The sequence below is a fragment of the Ptychodera flava genome (assembly GCF_041260155.1).
Source record: "Ptychodera flava strain L36383 chromosome 23 unlocalized genomic scaffold, AS_Pfla_20210202 Scaffold_23__1_contigs__length_28996876_pilon, whole genome shotgun sequence".
NCBI classification, from domain to species: Eukaryota; Metazoa; Hemichordata; class Enteropneusta; family Ptychoderidae; genus Ptychodera; species Ptychodera flava.
This window is the reverse complement of record NW_027248277.1, coordinates 20,402,161-20,411,847: the sequence shown is the minus strand read 5'-3', so window position 1 is coordinate 20,411,847 and position 9,687 is coordinate 20,402,161. Positions and strand designations below refer to the sequence as shown.

Below are 9,687 nucleotides of genomic sequence, written 5' to 3'. Positions count from 1 at the left end.
TCGACTCGATCTTGCAAACCCATGACCAAATTCGTCTTCGTAAAACCAGAAAAGACAGGTGGAAGCACAGTGTCTTCGTTGTTGCTTTGTTTTGGTATGAAGAATAAACTTGTGGCAGCCTTGAAAAAATTAACCATTGAAGACTATCTTATAAGACTGGACAAGAAGAATCATCGTCTCGGGATTTTATACTACAATTGTAGCGATTTTCCAGGATATGATTATATTTGTTTGCATATTGACATGTATGATCGCCTGTCACTTAAACCTATCATTCCAAATGCTAAGTATTTCACGATTGTACGGTCGCCATACACACATCTGAAATCACGGTTTTATTACAGTAGAAGAGGTATGAACCTTGCGATGTCACCAGACCCTTTCGCGCGATATCTAACTGACCTCTTGGAAGACATCAAAGTTGACAAATCATTACTACATTGGACAAACTCCTTTTCCACCCGCTTTGGCCTAGATGTTTATGCAAACAAGACATCTTCACTTGCAGCGTTAGAAAGACTGAACGGAGAGCTCGACCTTGTCATGCTTTTGGAGTACTTCGACGAGTCGCTTGTTTTACTCAAAAAGACAATGTGTTGGAACTTTGAGGACGTTATCTATAATTCTTGCAAAGTGCACACCAAGTATCAACCACCGATCACCAATCAAATGCGAGATATTATAACAGAATTATCACCTGCAGATATACGCTTGTACAACTTTTTCAACGATACTTTCTGGAGAAGGGTTGCGAACTATGATGTCGACTTTGAAGCTGATCTTGCAAAACTCAGATCCGTACAGAACGCTGCGAAGGTCAGGTGCCAGAAAGATCAGGACCGTGATTTTTGCCAAAGATTACAGTCAGACGTCGCCGAACTCAATAACAAGGTGTATGAAGAACATATGAAATGGCTCTGCTGAAGTCTATATCGGCCGCGGCAAAATAGCATCACCATAGCTATTGACGTGGCTATCGTAACTCTTTTTGATAGTGGTGTACTGTCATCTGGTGTTTAATGTAAGAAGATAACCATGGGTAGCGGCTCTGTCTCTCAGAGAAAATATAGGTGTCTTTTTAGCTAAATGACATTACACTCAATCACCTAGAATGAATGCGTTACCTTTGTATTTTAACATGCAAACTTAATTATGGCTAGCTACGGTAACCCATTCAAACGCATGTTTTGGCTGGAATCCCCAATGACAAATACTTTTTTGCACAATTTATCATGATGTCCTGGTAAAAATACTAATAGATTTGCAAGGAACGTTTCATTCTAGTGGTAATGTTGATTGACACTGTAGAATGAATAATTTCAAATCAAAATCCTATCGTAGTACCGAAAAGTCATTTCAATCCTTTGAATGCTGACAAAACTGTGCAGAATCAATCCAGAAACTACATGCTCTTATCCACCGTTCGTATTCTTTCCAATTGTGCCGCTAAAATGCAGAATCTTCTTTCAGTGTGTCACGCTGAGAAGGATTAAATTTACCCATACTCTAATTTTGCATAATATATACTCTGCAGGTAAAGGCGGCATTGCCTTCCCTTAATGCAGTTCCATTTTTCTCTAGTAAAGGCGCGTTTGTTCTTGCAAAAGTTTTGTGCGCCTGTTCATTTATTCCACAGACAGTGAATTGTTAAATTTTGCTAAGTATAAGCAGGTAGTAAGGGTAGGTAATTGGACAAAACAACAAAGAGACAGAAAGACAGACAGACAAAGAAATATACACGCAAACATACATACATACACCCCCCCCACACACACACATATATATATATATATATATATATATATATATATATATATATATATATATATATATATATATATATATATATATATATATATATATATATATATAAAATTTATTTATAAAATAATTTTGTTTATTTATTCAAAACTTCAACACAGATGCAACTACTATATTAAAACCAAAGTACCATTCACAATAACAGGAGGGTTGTAGTAAAATTCAAAAAGTTACACACAAAAACTCTAACGATTGAATACAGGGAAGTCGAATTCTGACTCAAAGTTACTTTAATGCTAGGACTGTCATTCCTCATTCATTTTGCAGTTCATTGAAGTGAAATGAAATTGTAATTTCGCTGGTAATTATTCATAGGCTGTGTTTGAATACTTATTTGATTTGAAACACACAACTTACGCAAATAAAATATTGTAAGACATCTTCTTCAACTGCAATTTAAATGCAAGAAATCACAGACGGCTAAATGAGTTTTAACTCGGGAGAAACAATACAACAACACCAATAATGTAATTTAATAAACTATCTGATGGTAACACGCCTTGATGAATGCAAAGCAGAGAAACCAGTTAACTTCTAGCTTATTCGTCTACCAGGACTGGTTATAATCACTAAGATGCGTAATTAGATATATAGTAGATTGAAACCTTCTTAAATGTGAGAAGATGTCAATTAAATTCATTTCTAGCGTTCTTTTGAGTACAAAAATAACTCTACAAAATTCCGCTATGATCACAATTCCAACTTACCTAACAACACATTTCCCTTTCCTAGTACAGAAACTACAGATTTGCACTGCACAACAATATCAGCAATGGTAAACGGGTAAACGGTAAACGGTTTCAAAATAAGGTAATGTACAATAAAGTTTCACTGGTAATAGTCAGGTACTGTGTCTGTATCCTGTAGTACTTTCTGTCTCGTTAGTAACACATTGTTAATCACGAAGAAAGGGTGAAAATGGTGATTGTACATTGTATATTTGTTATAGTTTTAAAAGCGGTAGTTTTCAGTGTTCTAATCAAATGGAAATCCAATATTTCTATGATGATGCAGGCTGTGTTTGTTTGTTTGTTTGTTTGTTTGTTTGTTTGTTTGTTTGTTTGTTTGTTTGTTTGTTTGTTCACATTTTGCACTGCCGTTCCAATGTGAGCGGTAATTGTTAAGATGGCGGGCCATCATGTGTAGCGCCCTCCTGAAATAATTCCATCAGTGATACCTACATGATGATATTTCAGTAGCAGTCAGATCATCGACATAAGGGGCGTGCCTGGCGCCAACACATTGGTAAGGCGGGAAATGTAGCAGGCACCAATTGATCAAGGAAGACAACGCATTGTCTGAGGTAGAACATAGACAGTAGAGATGTGACAAAGAAAGGTTGCAGGAGGCCTAGGAGATAGAGACACTGCAGAGTGTATTATCAATGACTTCATATTAAATAACATGTTCCCAGATCGCAAAGTGCACATGTGCGATATCTGCATACAAACTGCCATGTATAGATTAATGTTCGAAAGGGTCAGTCAAGTGCTACGTATGTGGTTTTGCAGGATAACGCAGACCAAGTGTCTCTTTTGTCGAAACAAAGTTACACGTAAGGCAGCCATTGCTGTTTTGACGTATATTGTAGAAATTGATAACAAATTCTCAGGGTAAGCTAATAATGTTGATATCATGGAATTTGGTCTTGATATTTACCCCAACAGGGAAATCCATAATGAATCACTATCTTATACTGGCGATGAAGCCACCTAACTGGCATGCACACTTTGCGAGAATAGCTCATATGGCAATGACTGTGATTGTAGGGGAGCTACTGCCGGTAACTTGTTTACAGTGGAAATTGTTCCTGTTGTAGGATTTTCCACGATCAGGTGTGATGATAAAATTCAGCAGACAAATTCCTATAAATAATACAAAATACAAAATATCCAATGGGAAAGAAGATGACTTAATATCACAAAAAGAAATCATCCATTCCAGAAATGAGTCTAAACAAATATGTCATGATGTCTATGCGCTCAGCTATATTTCTGTTGACAATGAACGTCATTGGTATAGCAACCAACCTCATCACAGGATTTAACTAATGTAATAACTACTCATGATTCAGTAATGTAATCTGATTTACCATTGCAGGATACTTGTCTCATCAAATCCGAAAATATCGATTTGGAGAGCAATGGAGAGCAGAATTGCAACACTAGAATGACAAAATCATGTGTGATTTCTTACAGTGTGGTTAGCTCATATGCTACATACTCATCGCTATTACATTATTCAGATCATGTTGAAAGGTGGGTCATTAATGAAGTGACAGCAGGGGCCACGGCTAGTCCATTTTAGCTAACCCCTTCGTTGCTCCACTTAGTACCTCACCCATTCAGGCAGTGGAGAAAAAAGATAGCGTCGATCGATAGGCGCATAGTCTCCAATCTACGCTTTCCGACAGCTTTCTTACAGCGTGGTTGGCTGATATACTAATTAGCTTCAAAATTGCCATACTCTACCACAATAAACACCAATAGACATTGAACTATTCAGATGGGGCTACAGCTAGTACATTTTCATCTAATCCCCTTGACACGCCACTCAGTAGCTCACTCATTCGGAAAGTGGAGAAAAAATGATAGCGTCAATCGATAGCGCCTAGTCTTCAATCTAAGCTTTTAAATCCATCATTCAGTAAATGGTGGACTCCAAAACGGATAATATCTTGGTTAGAATTTTCATCTTTAATATCCATCCAACCAATGATAATTCTACGTCTATGGAGACTCAAAAAGGGAATGGGTGCCTATTGCTTAAGCTTGATTTAAGCAGCGCTTATCGGCAATTACCGATCCAGCTGACTTCCATTTTCTGTAATAAACTCGGCGAAACTTATTATTCTTTGACCTCACGGGGTTTTTTTGGCTTAAGAACTGCTGCCCTGGCTTGCCAACGTATCACAAATGCAGTTATACATATATTCGATGCGAGGGTATGATTGTATCCATCATTCGGAAGACTTTGGTGAAGCAGAGAATCCTGACAAAGCCAAAGCTGTCTCCCTCTGATCAATATCGAATTCTATTGAATTCCCTCACAATAACTATGCTCTACCGCACTCCCGTAGTGTTTTTTATTTATATTATTAATTTTGACTGTGATATTTCAAATAAACTATCGACGAAGATACAATTGGATATATGCTAGGATCACTATGACCTTGCATCGCTCGTTTTATTTTATACAACTTATTGATCGTTAGCCACACGTGGCTCGAAAGAAACACGCCATTGCTTTTCACAGTGACAAACATGTATCTCTGTAGCACAAACACAGCAACGATTCCATGGCCCAGCGAAAGAGGGGCGTATTTTCCGTACTGTAACACAGGCGATACGCCCCTCTTACACTAGGCCATCGTATTGTCAAAAGTACAGTGTTGTATTTCTGACTCTAAACTGAGAGATCCCAATTTTCACAAACAAATTGTGCGCTCGATGCCATTATATCACCTACAGAGATTTATCTTTTCAGCACACTGTCTGCATATGACAATAAATATTAATAGCCACTGCTCTGTTATTAAAGTTAAGATGTTAAAAGGAAAATCTCGAATGTTCGTTTAATCTTTAAAACATGAAAGGCTTGCGTGTTTGCTTTTCCGCAAGCTGTTACATCTGCAGAAAATGGTGATCTCTATCAGTGAATTTTGACGATAAATCGGGTGAATTCGTTCAGCGTGTCAGATGCTGTTCGTTGTCAGCCGAGTGGAAATATATTAATATTACTGGGAGCCTGTGGAACTACTACAGTCTTTGCAGATTCGCATTTTAAAAGGCAACCCTCAAAAGTAACGACATGAAGTCAACCCCTTCAAAAGGTAAGATATGCAATGCCAGTTTTGCCATCTTAATAATACATTTTTGACACTTAACCTTTCCATTTCACAGGACAATGGCACGAATAATGACACGTATTGCTTCTCCCTGATTTTATCGGAAACTCGATTGGAACTTATTTTGGATAATTGGATAGTGAAGTAATATGAGCTAAATCAGCAAATATAAGCTTATCTGCTTTTCTTTCTGAGCAATACACTTGTTTTTATGAGTAATTTTTGATGTCGTAACATTAAGCCGTAGGTCACTTCACACTTTTGAGAAACTTGAAAAATATATAGTTCCAATTATCCCATATGAGTTTCAATTGTGTTCGGAAAATTTAGTACACTAAAATGCAGAAAGTTAAAAGTTTTTCTTAGCAAAATCCCTGCGATTCGATTCATTTGGGTGCAGCTAGAAACGTTTGCCGATATTTATCACAAGTGACAATGCTATAATTATCGATTAGCTCCCTCCCTCCCTCCCTCCCTCCCTCCCTCTCTCCCTCCCTTCCTCCCTCCCTCCCTACCTACCTACCTACCTATCATACGTACGTACATACGTATATGCATACGTGCACACATACATACGTGCGAACGTACAAACATACATACATACATACATACATACATACATACATACATACATACATACATACATACATACATACATAGTTAAAGTCGTATTTGTTCTCTGCTGTTCAGTCCTTGTGTTTCTATTACAGTGACGTGCGGCTGTAGCAGAACCAACATGTTGATTTTCGTCGTTGGTATGGTTTCTTTGTTGTCAGCACTTTCTTGGAATAACCTTACCAGAATTTCATGGATGATCATTCTGTGAGTGATTTCTTATTCTTTTTGCATCGAAGTCGAAGAGTATACATTTTTATCCAAACCTCATAATTTGATATACAGAACAAGACTCCATGTAAACTGCCAAACCACCGCTCATAATCGTTTTGTGTCATATAAACATAGTTCGTGCCTCGCAATATATGAACTTCCAGCGATCATACTATTCTCTTTCAAGGACATAACAATAATGTTGAGAGCTTTATATATCCGCTTCAAGATGAGTCCCTAAAGAAGTAGGTCAAAATAAAAGTTTGGCAGTCCTAATATCTGTCCCTGAGATTATATCACTTTCTCTACCTAATCCATATTTACGTTGATGATGCCAAATGTTACTTTTGTTGCCAATATTTCCTGACATATACTCAAAATGTATTGCATTCTGTTCTTTTCATTGTTTTGCTTAAGCCCGAACCATCTAACGGATGAACACACAAACACCAACATAAGTGGCAAGGGCCAATCTTACAGCAAAACATCTTCCTACGATGATGTAACCTCATCGACTCGATCTTGCAAACCCTTGACAAAATTCGTCTTCGTAAAACCAGAAAAGACAGGTGGAAGCACAGTGTCTTCGTTGTTGCTTCGTTTTGGTATGAAGAATAAACTTGTGGCAGCCTTGAAAAAATTAACCATTGAAGACTATCTTATAAGACTGGACAAGAAGAATCATCGTCTCGGGATTTTATACTACAATTGTAGCAACTTTCCAGGATATGATTATATTTGTTTGCATATTGACATGTATGATCGCCTGTCACTTAAACGTATCATTCCAATGCTAAGTATTTCACGATTGTACGGTCGCCATACACACATCTGAAATCACGGTTTTATTACAGTAGAAGAGGTATGAACCTTGCGATGTCACCAGACCCTTTCGCGCGATATCTAAGTGACCTCTTGGAAGACATCAAAGTTGACAAATCATTACTGCATTGGACAAACTCCTTTTCCACCCGCTTTGGCCTAGATATTTATGCAAACAAGACATCTTCACTTGCAGCGTTAGAAAGACTGAACGGAGAGCTCGACCTTGTCATGCTTTTGGAGTACTTCGACGAGTCGCTTGTTTTACTAAAAAAGACAATGTGTTGGAACTTTGAGGACGTTATCTATAATTCTTGCAAAGTGCACACCAAGTATCAACCACCGATCACCAATCAAATGCGAGATATTATAACAGAATTATCACCTGCAGATATACGCTTGTACAACTTTTTCAACAATACTTTCTGGAGAAGGGTTGCGAACTATGATGGCGACTTTGAAGCTGATCTTGCAAAACTCAGATCCGTACAGAACGCTGCGAAGGTCAGGTGCCAGAAAGATCAGGACCGTGATTTTTGCCATAGATTACAGTCGGACGTCGCCGAACTCAATAACAAGGTGTATGAAGAACAAATGAAATGGCTCTGCTGAAGTCTATATCGGCCGCGGCAAAATAGCATCACCATAGCTATTGACGTGGCTATCGTAACTCTTTGTGATGGTGGTGTACTGCCATCTGGTGTTTAATGTAAGAAGATAACGATGGGTAGCGGCTCTGTCTCTTAGAGAAAATATAGGTGTCTTTTTAACTAAATGTAATTACACTCAATCACCTAGCATGAATGCGTTACCTTTGTATTTTAACATGCAAACTTAATTATGGCTAGCTACGGTAACCCATTCAAACGCATGTTTTGGCTGGAATCCCCAATGACAAATACTTTTTTGCACAATTTATCATGATGTCCTGGTAAAAATACTAATAGATTTGCAAGGAACGTTTCATTCTAGTGGTAATGTTGATTGACACTGTAGAATGAATAATTTGAAATGAAAATTCTATCGTAGTACCGGAAAGTCATTTCAATCCTTTGAATGCTGACAAAACTGTGCAGAATCAATCCAGAAACTACATGCTCTTATCCACCGTTCGTATTCTTTCCAATTGTTCTACTACAATGCAGAATCTTCTTTCAGTGTGTCACGCTGAGAAGGATTAAATTTACCCGTACTCTAATTTTGCATAATATATACTCTGCAGGTAAAGGCGGCATTGCCTTCCCTTGATGCAGTTCCATATTTCTCTAGTAAAGGCGCGTTTGTTCTTGCAAAGGTTTTGTGCGCCTGTTCATTTATTCCACAGACAGTGAATTGTTAAATTTTGCTAAGTATAAGCAGGTAGTAAGGGTAGGTAATTTGACAAAACAACAAAGAGACAGACAGACAGACAAAGAAATATACACGCAAACATACATACATACACACCCCCCCACACACACACACACACACACATATATATATATATATATATATATATATATATATATATATATATATATATAATTTATATATAAAATAATTTTGTTTATTTATTCAAAACTTCAACAGAGATGCAACTACTATATCACAACCAAAGTACCATTCACAATAACAGAAGGGTTGTAGTAAAATTCAAAAAGTTACACACAAAAACTCTAACGATTGAATACAGGGAAGTCGAATTTCTGACTCAAAGTTACTTTAATGCTAGGACTGTCATTCCTCATTCATTTTGCAGTTCATTGAAGTGAAATGAAATTGTAATTTCGCTGGTAATTATTCATAGGCTGTGTTTGAATACTTATTAGATTTGAAACACACAACTTACGCAAATAAAATATTGTAAGACATCTTCTTCAACTGCAATTTAAATGCAAGAAATCACAGACGGCTAAATGAGTTTTAACTCGGGAGAAACAATACAACAACACCAATAATGTAATTTTATAAACTATCTGATGGTAACACGCCTTGATGAATGCAAAGCAGAGAAACCAGTTAACTTCTAGCTTATTCGTCTACCAGGACTGGTTATAATCACTAAGATGCGTAATTAGATATATAGTAGATTGAAACCTTCTTAAATGGGAGAAGATGTCAATTAAATACATTTCTAGCGTTCTTTTGAGTACAAAAATAACTCTACAAAATTCCGCAATGATCACAATTCCAACTTACCTAACAACACATTTCCCTTTCCTAGTACAGAAACTACAGATTTGCACTGCACAACAATATCAGCAATGGTAAACGGTAAACGGTTTCAAAATAAGGTAATGTACAATAAAGTTTCACTGGTAATAGTCAGGTACTGTGTCTGTATCCTGTAGTAGTTTCTGTCTCGTTAGTAAACACATTGTTAATCACGA

General features: G+C 37.2%; 1 long non-coding RNA gene across 1 annotated transcript; it reads left to right on the top strand.

The window, feature by feature from the left end:
• The first annotated feature begins 5,543 nt into the window (after positions 1-5,543).
• On the top strand, positions 5,544-7,312 carry LOC139124172 (uncharacterized). Its single transcript, XR_011549878.1, has 3 exons — positions 5,544-5,653; positions 6,379-6,490; positions 6,914-7,312. It is a non-coding gene; the product is annotated as an uncharacterized lncRNA (long non-coding RNA).
• The last annotated feature ends 2,375 nt before the right edge of the window (positions 7,313-9,687 follow it).